Source organism: Onychostruthus taczanowskii, unplaced genomic scaffold (assembly GCF_017590055.1).
Source record: "Onychostruthus taczanowskii isolate IOZ18803 unplaced genomic scaffold, ASM1759005v1 scaffold67, whole genome shotgun sequence".
Lineage (NCBI taxonomy): Eukaryota > Metazoa > Chordata > Aves > Passeriformes > Passeridae > Onychostruthus > Onychostruthus taczanowskii.
Window position 1 is genome coordinate 4,302,378 of NW_024504455.1, and position 16,766 is coordinate 4,319,143.

Here is a 16,766-nt window from a genome sequence, read left to right on the forward strand (position 1 = left end):
AATACATCTTGTTTCTAAACCTCAGGCTTAGGTATGTGTCCCTGCCTTACTCAACGAGAGCCTGAGCTCCTGGGAGGGCTGAGGTTATGAACCTGGTAGCTGCCTGCAGTAAGCAGCAGCCCCTTTGCTTTCCTTTTGTAAAAGGAGCTGGAACCAGTCCAGATATTCAGGATGTGAGGGGACAGGGCTAACATCCCCACACTCCTGCCATCTTGCTGCTGGGACCCTGCATGTTTTCCCATGGCTAGTGTGCTGGGAGAATGAGAATTTGTTTATTTCTTGCCTGTGTGTGTTTCTTTGTGCTTTTTGCCTCTTGTTTTCAAATACAGGGTTGACCATTTAGTGCCATGCAGGGCTGGCTACCAACTCTGCATGTATGCAGACCCTGGATACGATTATGGGATTTGCTCAGAAAAGAAAAGTGCTAAAACCTCCAAATCAGTGAGTGTTTGGGAAAAAAAGGGAACCTGTCTAGAAGGAGGACATGCTGAACTGTTACTTGCAGTGAGCTCCCCAGGTCTGGGTCTTAGGTCACTGACTCAGACTTCCATCATCTCTGCAGATGCCCCTGGGGAGGTCCATCTGAGACAGCCTCTCTCTGCAGGCTGCTGGTGACAGTAAATATTTGTACGCTGCATGCTGAAGTGCTGATATGGGGCTGGAGTCCCATTGTGCACTGTGCTGTCCAGACCCTGGAAAGAGACAGTTCCTGTCCTGAAGGATTTACTGCAATCCCAAATTAGAGCTGGAAAACAGGCTTTTTGTGCCTACAAACAGACACCAAGCACCAAATTCGTGGTGCTTTCTGTCGTGGCTGTGCTTGATGTTCCTTCAGAAGGATGTTGTTTCCCTTCCCTCCTCTGTGACACGGGGAGGATGTTTGCTTGGTTTCTGCCATCCAAGCCACCAGCGACTGTAGAGATGCCTATATGCAGACCATGGGGAGGATGTTGGGAGGTTTCTGGCACTCAGTCAGTGTAAAGCACCTTATTTATTAGAGTCTAGTGCCCGTTTGGGACGTACTTCTGATCTAAAGCTCCTGAATTCCTCCCTTTTAACGCTAAAGAAGCCATTCAGAGGCCCCCTGGGCCCAATGTGTGCTTCTGCTGAAGACTGCCCTGATCATATATCTACCACTGTCTTGCCCAGACTTCGGGTTCAGTGATTTTGTTTTCATTAGAAGATCTTCTCCAACTCACCTCTTCCTTCAGGGGTTCCAGCAGATACCCAGATAAATATGATATTCAGTGGGCTGTGCACGTGTTTCCATACGCTGCTGCAGCGTATGGAAACGTGCATTTTCAACATGCAACCTGAGACGTGCCTGGATGTTTGCATTTGTGTTGTGTGGACGCTTGCATTCATGTCTGCCAGTGTGTTTGGGCTGGAGGAGGTAGCAGCGAAGCCTCTGGCAGCTGGGAAGAAAGGAATGACAGGCTTGCTAGGGGAGGGAGGAGAGAGTTTGGTAGCTGAGATGAGGTTTGGGTAACAACTGGAGGGGGAGATCAGATTTAGGATCCATGTTGCTCACTTAAGAAAATAGGAGAAGAAGCAGTACATTGTTTATTGGGGATTGTGTTATTCCTGTGCATTATTTATTAGACTTCTGCTAATGGTACTGCATAAAGAAGTGGCACTTCTACAGAAATTTCACAGACAGCTGGAGGATCAGTTCCAGGAGGTATTGTAACCAGGTCAGGTTGGTGTAGGGAATCCTGCTGGGCTCAGTTTTGACAGGCTTTGGAAAAGAGAAGATTGTTCAGGAGGCATTTGGAGGGGAGAAAGGGGGGGGGGGGGGTGTCTGTGACTCACCAGGGAACAATGATTGCTGTGAGGATAAAGGGGCAGGCTGGAAGAAGACCTGGAGACAATGGTGAATTCCTGGGTTCAGCAGCTTCAGGATTCCAGCCTGAGGTACAAGAAAGCGTGAGAAAATGATGTGTTTAGGAGGAAGCTTTAGGAGTAATAAAGGCAGCTGGTGAGAAAAAGGCAGAAGTAAGGAGGAAGCAATGCTGCACCTTGAAGTGGGTCCTTTAAGGCTTGATTTTGAGGCTGGAGTTGGAAGAATGGATGTGCAGTGACTGTAACTGAACCCTTCCTGAGTTACCTGTAGTGTCTGTCAGCAGAGACCTGCTGGTTTGCAGCCTCTGCAGATGCAACAGGCAAGGCAGAGGTGCTGAGTACCCAGGGACAGGAGACTATGTAGGTTTGTGAAGTTAATATGAGTGCCAGGATGGGTGCCCCCAGCCAATTCTTGGATGTTGGTCCTTCCTTTCATTTGCAAAATGTCCAGTCACTTAGAGAGGTGTGACTGGTGTTCTGGTAGGTGGCATTCTTCTTACACTCAGCCATGAATCTGAAATCAGCCAATACTGGAGGAGGAAATCATGCCATCAGTGCAAACTGTCTTTGGGTGAGAAGCTAACTCATAGTCACCGAAATACCCAGAAAAAATGTAAAGGTTTTATTTTTAAGGTTTGTTTTACCCCACCACGTTCAACCATTGGGCGGGGAACACCCTCCTTACTGCTTGTGACTTGTTTCCGTGAGCCAAGAGCAGGTCTAAATGAAAGTTGCCTTGGTGACACTTCAACCTGAGAATCTCGGGGCTGAGCTGGTGCAGAATTTTGGGGCTGGAGGGGAGGAGGAGAAACTGCAACATAAACACAGCTTCATGGGCTGTCCTTTATTTTTCTGACTGCAGTAGGAAGCCTTCTTTGTTAGATACAGTCACACTGTGAACATGGGAAGTCCTGTAGCACAAACAGCATCTCCTTTAGCCAGTCAGCCCCTGCCCTCAGCCATCACTTACAGCACAGCTGAGCTACCATTACTGAGTGGTATTTTCTCTAATTTTAAGCAGGATTGATGCAAATCATTCAACAAGTACCTGTGACTGTTGGCATATTTAAGAGTTGTTTTGGGTTTTATTTTGCAGTTATTGTCTGAACACAGCACTACACCCTACAGCAAACCTCCTTATGGTGCGCAGCTATCCTGGGAGTGTGGGTAGTGCTAAGTGCACTGAGAACTGTAACAATAACTCTGTGAGAGTGGCCTGGAGGTTTGGAATGGAGCAGGCCATGATGGGACATGATTCTGTTAGTCCACTGTGTCATTTAGAATAGAAGGTGACTTGGGCCAACCAGCCGAAATGCCTTCAGAGTGTTTCTCCACCTTGGGAGAATGTGTGATCATCTGAGATCTGGGACTTGAGTTCTAGCAGGGATTATCCATTGGGAAAGGACAGTCCATTTTGAAAGTGAAGTGCTGATGGGTCCAGGAATGATAAAATCACCCTTGGACTTTTTTTTTTGTGCGTGTGTGAACTCCTAGAAGTCATCTATGTTGGTATAAATGAGATCATTTGGCCTAATTAGTTCCAAGCTTAATTAGCAGTAATTATCCCAACATGGGAGTAATACTCGAGTAGGAAGTACTGAGTCCTCGATTAGATAGATCTCTAATTGGTGTTACAATATTGTAATTAAAGCATGCTTGTACGCCTCTGCCTCTGCAAGTGATTTGTTTTATGTCTGATTAAGCAGGGAGTCCGGCAGCCTCAAGGAGGCCAGGACATCACCACTGATTGAAACAGTGTATTATTCTTTGTTATAGGAAAGAAATGATGAATCACATGTACTAGGAAACACTGTGGGCCAAATTAGTCCTTTGAGTAATTGCTACTGGAGTTAGGGAAATTGCAACAGGGGTAAATTTGGCCTCAAGTGTATCAGCTCTATCTGTGTATCACACAGTTAAACAAATACTCATTTGAATGTGCAGTCTGGCAATTACACCATCAGACAAATGCAAGTGAGTTAATCTGCATTTGCAATCGCTGGATTGCAGGGGTGAGTTTGGCTGCTGGGTGATGGTTATTAGGTTGCACATTCTGCTCAGATTTTGTGAGAGGTGGTGCCGTACGTCCCAGGGTGCAGCTGGCACAGTTTCAGATGGCCACTGCTGGCTGCAGTGTCCTCTCCTTGTGGAGGTGAGACCTGGAAGGTACTGCTAGGGCCACCAGGAGCATCTTGCAATTGGAGGAGATGGGCAGACAAAGAGTCCTCTTCCAGCAGTGTTACCTTCAGTCTGGCTGGTCTGATCCTGCCTAGCAGAAGACCCTTCAGAATACCAGGTAAACATGTTTTTTGAAGAAGTTTAAAATGAAGAGAGTGATAATGGGAACTTTCTGAAATTAGTCAGCATCAAAACACGAAAGCTTCCTATGTCTTTTTAAGAAACCACCTCCTTAGGATTTGGCAAGTGTGCTGCTTTATTACTTATCTGTTCGCTACATGAGTGGGCGACTGTACTTCCTGATTTGGTTCTCCAACATAGAGAGATCATCAGCATAGGTCTGTAGAGGACAGTAACTCCTCGCCTACAGAAAGTAACAAATAGGAATGCATGTATCCTCTGGCTGTCACAAAGGATTTCTAAGCACATTGGAGTCACATCCGAAGTAACACGTCATCTTATTTTCATTCTACAGCTGCAGAAACTGAGGCACAGATCAGTTACTTCTCTTGCTGCAGCTCATGGAGCTGGTGTATGTGGCAGAACCAGGGATGCAGTGCAGGTCTCATCACCTTCTGCTTCACCCACAAAAACATCTTTCTTTTCCAGGAGGGAGAGTCCTCCCAGAAGGAAGGAGATGACTTGAGCAAATAAAGTACACAGAATTCTGTTAAAGCAATATTAGGGATAAGAATTTAAACACCCCATACACGAGAATTCAAAGCAAGGGTTTCCATAGCAGCGTTGCTTGGCCATATTGTATATACACTGTTTTGCATTGTGCTGGTGATGTCAAAGGCATATTCTAATATCTGTGTGTGCAATATGTCTGAATCAGAGTTGCTATGAAACTTAAGGGAGAATTACACCATGGAGGCATATTCTTGTGTGGTGTTGGGAGGAAATAACAGAACTAGGTTTTGCTAGGATTTTTCTCCAGAGATAATTTTTCTTAGAAAATTGCTGATTTGCCAGAATTGTTGCTATTTTCAGGAAAAGTTAACTCCAGTTTTGTGTTTCATCTTGGAAAAAAAAAATAGAGAAAAATTTTAAAGCTGTCAAAACGAAACATTTCAAGAAGGTAAAATGAAACCTTACATTTAATTCATTTAGTCAGTTTCTAGGTAGAAATTTTGAAAACTACTTTTTTGGGATTTTTTTTTTTCTTAATGTGATCAGATGTAGAACAGTTATTTGAAATTTCTGAAAATCTCGAAGGAATAAAAAGCTTGTTCTTTCACACTACATAGTCCTGAACTGTCCTGGGAGTGGCAGGTGGCAAGGGAGTGACTGCATCACCCAGCACCCTGGGTGCCTGCCCGGTTGTGTGTTGCAATGGGAGCTGCAGGAGAAGTTAAGTTTCCCACTGAATACCTCTGTAACCACCTGGTAAAGGCACATAGCAAAAAATGCCTGCTCCAGAAACTGCTCAAATCTTTCACGAGGCTCAGCTGTCTCTAAAAACTCCAGTATCACCTGGATAGCATAAGATTAAACCTCTGGACCAGGAGGTCCAGAGGATGTCATAAGTTTTGGGTGGGAGCCGCTGTTTGTCACATCGTTAAACCTGGATTCAGCAGAGGAGGGGATCTCCGAGGGGCAGCTGCCGCCTCTCCCTGCCCCACACTGGGCATCCTGGGGTCTGTTCTCACCTCCCTATGCACGGACAAAAAGAGGGCTCCCGAGTGGCACCACGGCTCTTCCCTGTGCTCATCCCTCTCTGCCCTTCGCTTCCAACACCTCATCCATGCTCTGAAGCTCTCCTGGGTAGCAGGAGGGATGTTGGACCCTGGGCTGGGAAGGGGTGCTTGCACTCATGGAAAAGCCCTGTGAGTTATTTTGGCATCACTCTTCCTGCTGGCAGCAATGTTTCTTCACTGCCAGCATTCCCAAATGTTGGTGTAGCCTGTATGCCAACGTCTCCTTTCTGCCTGCCCCCTCATGTTGCAATTGCTAATTTCTGTGCCTGTGCCTGAAGAGCTGTAGTTTAGACTTGCTTTCCCATGCATTGAAGCCATTCTTGTTTAGGGAAGAAACTGTAAAAGGGGTGTGGGAGAGAGAAAAAAAAGAAGAGAGCTGGGGTTTTTTTTCCGTATGTGGCAGTGACTAATGCTGGGTATTAGAGAGACAAGCTGACAAACATCTGAATGAGTGGAAGAGACTTCTAACCCAAAGGGAGGAGTTGTGGTTTAGGTTAAAGCCACAAAGGAAGTGAAGGAGGTTACCACTTTCCTGTCTGTGGGCAGGAGGTTCTCCTTGTGCTCGTTTGAAGGCTTAGCTGTAGCTCGTTCTTCCCTAGGAACATGCTCATCTGTGTACTTCTTGAAAGGCATTCGAGCTGGCGTCTGATCTTGGGAGTGACAAACATCCCCTTTATACTCAGAAATCAGCAGGAGCTGGGAGCCAAAGATCTGGGAATCACAGTCTAATTTATGGAGCCAGATATTCTAAAGCATCTTGTTAGGCCATGTGTCTTGGTTGGTGCTAGTTCATGTAGTGTTTTTCTCTGTACTTCTTCCTCTTGCTGATTCCACTTGGATTTTTTGTTGTAAATATCTGTATGTACCTCTGGGGCTTGTTGGCTCCCCACAGGCCTCACTTCTCTAATGTTCCTGAATGATTGGCAAATTGTGTCTCCATCCTGCCTGGATCCAGCAGTCTAGCATGCTGATACAGGACAGATTCTGAATGTCATTGGGTTCCTACCGGCATGGCCTGTGATCAGGATTTTCCTTGATTTTCTGTGCTTGCTTTTCTTTTAACGGTGCAGAGGCTTTAGCTGTGTGCGGTTGCAAAGTTTGTCGTCTCAGCTCTGCAGCTTCACTCTTCATCTGAGAGAAGAGGGTGAGTGGTTAACCCTGGTCTGCTGCAGAAGGCATGCCAGGAGAGAGATGAAAGAATACAGGATTGCTCTTACAGGAGCATGAGCCTTCTCCTGAGTCAGAGGAGCATGGCCACGTGAGCCGGCTATCTTAATCCGAGCTATCAACTGGTGACTGCACAGTTGGAACCACTGTCAGTGACAGTGACTTCAGTGTGTGCTGCCACTGCCTTCTGATTACTGTGCACTGCTGTACATGAAAAGAGCATCTGAAAGGTGCTCCCTGAAGGGCCCTTTTGTGGTCTCTAACCTTACATTAACAGCTCACCTTAGACCCTAACCCTGGCCTTGGGATGCAGCAGAGTTATTTCACTTACCAGGTGTGAAAATCATATTTTGCCATATGAGGATGTTTGCTCTCTCAGGTGTATTACTGCGACTGGGGTTTCTTTCTTTTTTTTATTTTTTTTTGTTTTGTTTTGTTTTGTTTTGTTTGTTTGTTTGTTTGTTTGGGTTTTTGTTGCTTTGTTAAAACTACAAGATATCATTAAAGATTTATGTGTGGCAAATGTGTCCTTTTTTGCAGAGTGTTTCCTTTTAGAGACCTTCACAGTATTGATTTCAAGTAGATTTTCCTCCTCTGTTTTAAAACATTTCCTTTGCCTATGGATTTTCAGCATTACTCACTGGAGCTGTGTGCAGTACATTCCCCAGACTATACTATGAAGCCAGAGTCCCTCACTGCTGCTCTTCAGGGACCATTTCTAAGCTGGAAAGACCATTCATTTGCTGTGCTCACTCAATCCTGCGCAACTATCCTGCATCACATCCTTATTGCTCCAGGATGTGCATTGTCATCTAACTGAGCATGGGTCTGCTCTCACTGTGTGCCAGTGGATCCCATGCCTAATCTGGCAAGAGCCTTGAGCTGGCCCTTCCTTGGACTGAGTGGTGTTTGTTGGGATGTTTTAGATGTAAAGGGAAAACAAGCTGTACAATGGGGAGATGAAGAGACCGGAGTGGTAAGCAGCTGATATTGTAAGGTTGTTTGGTTTTGGTGTCAGCATTTCATTTCTCAGACTCATCCTTGTGGCCACTAGAGTGGGGAACAGGGATTTCTTTTTGGAGAGGGCAGAGGACTCAGCAGGAAGGCTGAGAGTGCTGGCCCAGATCCTAGAGGAGTGAGGTACCACTGCCCTTTCAAGGAACCAGGTGGTGTCCACCAGCCATTTCTGTGCCCCAGGATGAGGCCCTGGGGTCCGTGTTCTGCTGGTGGCTGAAACATCTCAGTGAGAGCCAGCTGATGGTGTGGGTTCAGCCATCTTTCAGTGGATCGTATCTGTAAGATGTTGAAGACTTGGATTCAGACCTTAAAGCATCTGGCTTATGGAATTTGGCTTTGTTTACTGTAGTGTTATAGCCTTAGGGCCACAGAAAGTGCAGCTTTATTGAAATCATTGGAGTTGTGCTTGCTTATGGCAGCAGGGAGCTGGGGACGTGGTTTTTTGGAACATGTTGCCAGGAACATAAACCCTTTTCTTTGGGAGATACTTTGTAAGGATGACTCAAGTAAATGCCTGGGAAACATTGTCCTAATGGAAACAAGACGTTGGAGTGATCAGGTCTCAGAAGAACGCTTATTTCTTTCTCACATCTGTGACTTTCAGAAGCCACCATCCTAAGGCTCGGTTCTTCTCTCCTTCCTCATTATCATCCTAGTTTTGAACATCATAATACACCACTAAGAGCAGGAACACCCAGGGGACACTTCAGTCTCTGCACATGGGGGAAATAAGGACTTGGAAGAGGAAGCCAGCTGACTTGCATGGGATCCAGGCAGGGTGAAGTAGTGTCACTGGACAGAGTAGCAGCAATCTGTTATCAGATTCTAAAGTGGAAGGTATCTGTGCTTCAGCATTTAAATATTTACAGGAGATTCTTGCTACACTTTTTGATGCTGGATGCTCAAATAAAAGCAATTACCAAAAATACAAGTGATTTCTAAGGACAGTGCACACAGTATTACCTGCATTTCTTGCATGCTGGATGGACTGCTGGCATTAATTTTGTCTTGGTTGGACAGAGAGGGCAGGCAAAAGATGCAGGTTGTGTGTAGGAATAGCCCATGTTGTAAGCAAGTCAAGGGACAGGGAGTGTGTCATCAGAGTTCCATTACCAAGGCTGGTCCCTTGTGCAGCACCAGCTCACTTGTTAAATGGATTCTCTGAAATAAAAGGGTATAGATGGAAAGAAGCATGCTGTCCTAGGTGTCTCTCAGGACCTGGAAGGCAGGTATTGTCAGCAGATGTATTCCTGCTGGGGAATAGCCCGGTATGATTTAAAACAAGCTGGCAGATTTTGTGCTCAGATGGACTGGGAACATTCACGCAGTCTGTTATTGCAGTTCAGCTGTGAGAGGCCAGCACCACTAGCAGAGATGGACTAACAAAATGTTTGGGCAGAAGTATGTCCAGTCATGACATCTGTTGCTAAAGTGGTCCACAGTTTGCACCATAAAAGTGCATAAGTAAAAATGGAAAAGAACAAGAGCGAAGCGTTTATATAGCTAAGCCAAAACTCTCGAGTGCCCTCTAATAATGAAGAGTCCTGGGTTTGTTGGTGTTGTCCTCTATCATCTAAGACCTTGCAGATATGAAAGCTGGTGATTACTGCAGGAGAAAGTCAGCACCATACTGATGATAAGCCAATGTCTAATCTAAAGACCAAGGGGGGAAATCTGCGTGTTTTCTTTGGAGGCATCTCTCTGTTTTATGTAATTTTGGTATAACACCTGAAAATCAGTGGCTGGTACTTTTGAAATGTATTTCTTTCATCAAAAGCTGTTTGAAACAACAGGTTGCGCCTATCCATTCAATCTAACCTCCCTTGACATTTTTAAATGACAGATAATGAAAACTATCTTCATTATAACTCATGCAATTTCATCAGACTGTCACCAGCAAACAATGGCAAACTAAAGACTGAACAACCCTCAGCTCTACTCTCCTAGGTACCTGTGCTAGAGTACCTGGTGTCTTTTCAGCTTCTAGGAAATATAAGAGGTGATATGTCTGCTGGGGAGGGTTCTGCGTTGCGAGGCATTAGAGGTCAACAAGAACATGTTAAAATCTGTCTGGGAGCCAGTGGTCAGATGGCTTTAAAATGAAGCACAAATGTGAGAATGATCGTGGGTGAGAGACATGGCTTATCTAACTGAGCGCTGAATTCTGCACTGCCTTCAGTTTATGAATGGCTTTAAAGCATGGTGCCAAACAGACCATATTGCAGTTGTCTAATCCTTAGGTGACAGAGGCAGGCATGATTGTAGGCAGAGCTGCATCCAAGAGGGCTCATCAGAACAGCCCAGTCAGCCTGGCATTATTGCTACCTGATCTGTGGGAATCGGTCCAGGCCCTGGATCTGAACTGCCGCAGGGAAACCTGGTTGAAGGAGCAGCTGTTGTGGTATGGTACTGGCTTATCTTCCCCTGCCTGTCCCTCTCCAGCCAACATTGCTGCAGGCTTGTCTGGGCTGAGCATCAGTCGCCCAGCTCCTTTGCCCCCTTGCCCAACCCCCCACGCCCCAAATTTATAGACTTAACCAAGCTATCCCCCACAGTTAGATTAGAGAGAGAGTGAGAGCAGGAGGGGCATTTCACAATAAAACATAATTTCTACAAGATGGCCACAGTACGGGAGAGGCTAGCACCAGGGAGTGAATTATAGGGGTCCGGAGAAGAGAGAGCCCGTGGCAGAAAGAGGGTTGTTACTGGAGGACACAGGGAGGAAAATGACAGAGATAGAGGGTGTAGATAAATAGTTAGAAATGGCTGCAGAGGTGTGATTTGGAAGGAAAATCAGTCACTATTTCAGTCACCAGTGGTGATCAGTTTAGAGAGCTGAGTGGTAAATTATCACTCAGGCAGGTTAGGACTCCAAGAAAACCCGTGACCCTGTGAAATGCTGGAGAGAGAAAAGTTGCAGTAACAGTGAGTAAGACTCAGATCTCATCTAACTGAGCATGAGTATCTCAAGGTGAAATAGCAGAAGGAGAGGAGGCGGGAATATTGATTTCTGCCTCGCAAAACAGACAACAACGCCTACTTTTTCATAGCAAGAATTTAACCATTCGCTTTAATGGGCCAGTCTGCGGTACAGTGGGGGCTTGGTTTCTTTGGGCACAGTCTAGAGGGGAATTCATGCTGAAGTTGTTTTTATTTTTTCATAGCCTTGAAGGAGAGACATGAGCGAAATTTTACCCTTAAAGAACTCTGTGCTGCCTGTAAGGGCAGCATGAGTGGAATCTGTCCTTGTTGCTGGCCTGTTGTGCAGCAGGCGGGTACCCTGAGCAGCTGGATGCTGGAGGAGCAGTGCTGGAAGGCACAAAAAGCCCGTTATGTCAGGAGAGCTGTTGTATGTGTTGGCGACAGATGACTTCTTCTGTCTGTCTGAGGGCAGACTTAGCCTCCTATTTATCCTGTGAGAAGGATGCTTCTAGTGAGAGGTGCTTTCTTCATCTGGTCGTGGCTTTCTCAGAAATGTTGCTTTGGGAATGAAATTTTGTTTGCTTGGTTTTGCACCATGGAGGTGCACATGCGTGCCCCGGCGCTGTGGGCAGGCAGCACAGAGAATGCGGCTGTGTGGCTCTGTAAGGGGGCTTGGTGGCTTGTACCAGGCTCAACAGGTGGCTGAAAGGAAGCAGGAGGTGAGTTTGGCAATTTTGTGAGCTGCTGCCATGTCTGTTCTCATTGGTGTCAAAGATGGCCATACACATACAAAGGGAGTGTAAAGACATGGCTGAGAGTCTTAAAAGGCTCAAGGTCAGGCAATTCTAAAGACTAATTCTCCTGGTAGGACCACAGCTCTCAGTACATGTTAGCAGTTCCCTGTAAAGCATGGAGACCGTGTGGTGAAAGCAGTATTCCTGTGCAATCATTGGTTCTGAAGTCTTTGTGCCAAAATTTCCCACCTTTGTTCGGTATGAATTCATATTTTTCATGTGTTGCATGAGCATATGCTTCCCCAGATTCTGTTTACCTGATTTTCCTTCTGAATCTTTCCTTCAGTATCTGTTCTCTCCCTCTTTTTCTTCTCCCTGTGTTTTTTTTTTTTTTTTTAATCATCGGAAATAGAGCTGAGCATTTATCTCTATGGCTGCATGACACTTGCCTCATACCTGCTTATTGACTTGAGAAAAGACTTTCTAAATAGGGCAAGAGTATCCTGCAGCTGGAATCTTTTAATACACAGGATTTGTTCATCACATCAGAGTTTTTAATGGGAGATAATGTCTTCAAGTGGGCAGATTAATTGTAAGTCTCTGTGGATGTCCAGAAGAATATTTTAACCACAGGCACAGTCCCATGTTCCAGCCCAAACCTGATTAAGGCTCAGATTGTTTGGGTGCTCTTGTGAACAGGAAAACACGACATCAACTGTTTCTCTCTTTTCAGTGCAGACGGGAAAGCGAGAGCAGGGCCTTTCTTGCCCAGGTGAATTTGCCATCATCTGCACACTGTTGCCTTGGGGTGATGAGCAGCCAGTGCTGGTCAGATCCATCAGCCAGTCTCGCTCCCAGCACAGCTCCATGCCCTGTGCAGCCAGCCGGAGAGCAGTCATTGCTGTAGGTGACTTACAGGTAGTTTTTCACCAGCAGTGGGGACAGAAGTGGGGTTTGCATATGTGTGTGTTTTGGGGGGGATGTGTGTGACTCTGTATGGAAATTGACTTTGGTGTGAGTAGAGAGGCATTTCCCTCCTCTGGGAGGCTGTGAAGTCCCACCCACGATGGGATGCAGAGGGACTGTTCACACAAAGTATGTTAAAAATATTCTCTGGTGGTTTGCAGGATGGAGGCTCAGCAAAACTGAGGAGACTCGGGTTAATGTCTAATACTAAAAGAAACTGAACAAGAAAGAAAGCCACAACAATCTCTCCCCCTCCCCCAGGCCTGATTTCCTAATCTTTTAGGAATGATTTACAATAAATAAAAGATTTTCTGAAAGAAGGGTTTTTTTCCAAGTTAACAATAGATGTTAAAGTACCCCTCCCTGTGGTCCTTTCCCATTTCTTTCACACTGTCCAGCTTTAGACTTCATCCTGCAGTAAGATTCATGAAGGCAACTCCCCTGTGCCCATGCAGAGAGATCACGGCGGTATGCAAACCATAATCACCTGGATTCCTTACAGAAATGGGTTGTTTCCTTTCGAGAAGGCTCATTAGAGCATGCAGCAGTGTAAACCTGAAAGCGTGTAAGAAAATGGTTTCATAGAGACTGATCTCTCTTGTCCCACAGCTCCTCTGATCATTTACACGGGAGCACAAAAGAGGGCAAAGAACCGCCAAACCTAAAGCAAACAAACAAAGCAAAACATCCTCCTAATGGCGTGTGTTCTTAATTTCCAACAGTGATGGTGTTTTACACCCACTTTGTGCAGGTGTACACGAATGAGGGTCGGGAAGCAGTGTAGAGAGCAAAGCTCTTAAGGACTTAGTGGAGCTTCCCTGCTGGAAGGTTATAATCGCACTGAAAGAGGGAAATCTTGCCTCGGCAGACAGGAAATATGTGATGCAATTTCAGCACAGAGTTGCTAGTGATAGAATAGCCCATAAACTAAAAAAAAAAAATAAATAATTGTAGGGCACACTTTGCATGGCCCAAATGTGCCATGTCGAAGCTAATAGCAAGGGATCCTGTGACTGCAGAAGCAGCAATGTACTGGCTACAGGGTGCATGGTGTTGGCATCCTTTACCTACAAGGAAAAGTGCCTGTCTGTGATCCTGGGTATCGAGACTGTTGGCAGATTCTTCTTACTGCTGACAGCTTCCCTTGAGGCAAGGTTTTTTTAAACATTATTGATTGAAAAGGCCCAATCTACTGTTGTGTTTGAGGTGGAAGTGTTTTACGTGGATTGACCGTGTGTGTGGTTGTAGAAGGCTCCCCTTCAGACAGTCGATGGTCAGGAGCAGGGTGTGACTTCAGGAAAGGGTAATCCCCTTCACATGCTGAGGATCCATGTCTCCATTTCACCTTCCCTCAGTCCCATCTTCAAAAGTTCCTTTTTCTCAGATGTTTCCACCTCCTCCAGTTGTGCCAGTTCAGCTGCTTGTGGGGTTGAAATCTACATCAGGGCTGGTCTGGTGTTAAGGTTTTGTTCTGGTTAGTAGGGCTTTTAAAAAAAAAAAGTTGGATCGTTTAAACAGCTCACCTATGCATGTAGCTACATAAATAGTTTAACTGGCACAAGTGAGCGGCAATAACTGAGAGAGCATGGCAGGATCCTCTAAAACTGGGTCTGCTGCAGATGGAACAGTGAAACAGAGCCACAGCCCTACACGCTCTTAATGTTATTTGCATGAGTAGCTCCATTGTGCTTCAGTGGGACTCTACTTACACATGTAAAATTAAGTGTTTGCAGGGCCAGGCCCTTGAAGAGAATAAAAGCCGCGATTGGGGTGTGCCATGCTCTGAACCATGTACAGAAAGTGTCATGCAAATATATTTTGTTGGCTGGGCTATCTCGTCTGATCTGTCTGCTCCGAAGAACCAGAGCTCCTGTGGCAACTTTCCTTAGGCTTGGTTTGCTCTAATGGAAGAGGGCCCTGCTTTTGAATAGACGGGCTGATGTCCTGCCCTCGCTGCAGACAGGGAGTTGTGAGGAGAGCGTACACAGTGTGGTGAGAGCTGTAATGCTTCCAAGATGTTCTTGGATTTGCCGGAGTGCTCTAAAGAGTCGGGACAGCTGGTTTCTCTGGGGCAGCTTTTATGAGCTTGGCCAAGGGAGGGCAAGGCCCCAATACCGGGGGCTGCTCTCGAGGCTGGCGGGGACGATCCCACTATCTGGGGCTCTGCTACCTGAAATCCCGACTTACAACCAGTTAGGATCGTTTTGGAGCCTGTTGTTGTCGGTTCCCATGATAAAACCCTTCAAGGACAGCCTTGGGAATTCACTGCTGTGGCGGATTCCCAAAGGTGGTGGGTGAAGCAGCAACTTAACTCTTGAGAGTGAAGCAAAGCACCTTGATCGCTGCTCTCCGGAGCCCCAAGGAGAGGAAGGAAGAGACTTAAAGCCGTTGGAGGGGAGAGGCTTGGTGTGGTTATTTGAGACCGCTGCCTGCAGAGTTGCACAGTCATTTATAACTGTTTGAAATGTGGGGGGATGGGGTCGGGGGGATGGGAGGGGAATCGGAGGAACCACAGCATCTGCAAACTAGTAGCATTTTGTGCTCGTTTTCCCCGGTCTAACTCCTAAAGGGACCAGACAGCGAAATACTGGGTCGGAGGAGTGAGGAGAACAAACACGGCAGTTCGCTAGCTCCATGTATTTTATCACTGCTGTTCCATGTGTTGGGACTGAGGCGCAGGGTAGGATTTTCAAAGATAGCTTTGGAAAATGGAAGTTGGGTGCCTGGCTTCCTTAGGTTCCTTAGAAAAATCCCAGCCTCTACTGCCCAGGGCAAACAACTCCCTTTTAAGCAAACCAGGATGGGTTCCTGGTGTCGGTGGGAGTGGGACTGGATCTTCTGTGGGAAGGAAGCACTGTGAGGTACATTCTCTTCCTTGCACCGTGCTGGGCTGCCTGGCCAGCATGGTGGGATGCGTGAAGGACAGAAGGAATTGCAGGAGTCGCACTGAAAGAGACCCGTGTCAATGTAAAAATGGGCAAGCTTTAAACATCATGTAGTGGAGAGCGTGGAGCCGATGGCAGCAAAGGTGGTGGTTCCAGTTTCACCGACGCTTCAGCTGTACAAGGTGCTGGCCGCGATCACTGGAAAGATGCAGGTGGGGCTGGCGTCAGTGGGTGGAAAGACTTGTCAGAGACCAGATTTCCACCTTCGGGTCGTGGATCCTGGGAACTTGTAGCCCCAGGGACTTGCCTAGAAAAGGTGTCAGTGGGCTGAAAGTCTGTCCAGCGGGAAATGCTTCGAGTCTCTGGTCTGCAAACCAGAAGAGACTGAAACCTCACTGTTAAGAAGTATGTCCCTGAAGGAAGAGTATCTATTTGGGGTAAGAGGTGATAATTAGCTACTGTTGCAGTGCTCAGGAAGCTGTAAAGAGTTCTTTAACAGTGTTTGCCAGTGGGCAAGGACAAGGGGAGGAGAAGAGAGGGACAATAAGAGAAAAAGGGATTGAGGGCTGAGCAAAGAGAGGAGGTGGTTTTATCTGCCAAGAGCAACGCCCAGCGTGAATGTTGCGCTAAAAGGGTCTTCTTCCAAAGACTTGAGTTACTTAAAAGTGGGAGTCGGACAAAGAATGGGTCGTACGAGGATAAAGGGGGAGGGAGGACACTGCATTTCTGTTCACTGATGTTGTATTGGCTAAACAGGTTATTCAGGCAGCGCGGATAAGCAAAACTGATCCGCTGACTTTCTCTGTTCGGCTGCATCGGTGTGCCACCGGTGGCTTGGAAACCTCTTCCTTACAGCCACGACATCGCCCATTTTAAGGACATTTTGTGGAGGTGAAGGAGAAGGATTAGAGGATGTTGAAAGCCGTCTTTTCACAGAGTAAGTCTCAGACTGAAAAGGGCGGGGGATTGCTACAAATCTTCAAAACTCTTCACTGCCAGTTTGAAACCAAACTACATTGATGTCTAATCCCCCAAACACGGAGCATTTGTCCAGGATGGGGCCCTTGAGCATTTTTAGGAGTTGATAGGTTGTGTCTGTTTGCCATTACTGCCTGGTCCCTCCCTGTTCAGTTCCAAGCTGTGGCTTATCCCGGCGCTTTCTCTCACCAGAAGAAAGCCCTCAGGTCACTCGGCGGGTGGGCAGTCGGGGTGCTCAGCCCCCGGGGAGGAGGGACGCGCTTCTCCTCCACTAATTCCCCCCTCCGCTCTCATCCCCCTTTCCTCAGAACCGTGTGGAAGGGACATGTGCCAGCCGGCCGGGCCCCTCCACGACGGACCGTGGCTCCCCCGGGCCG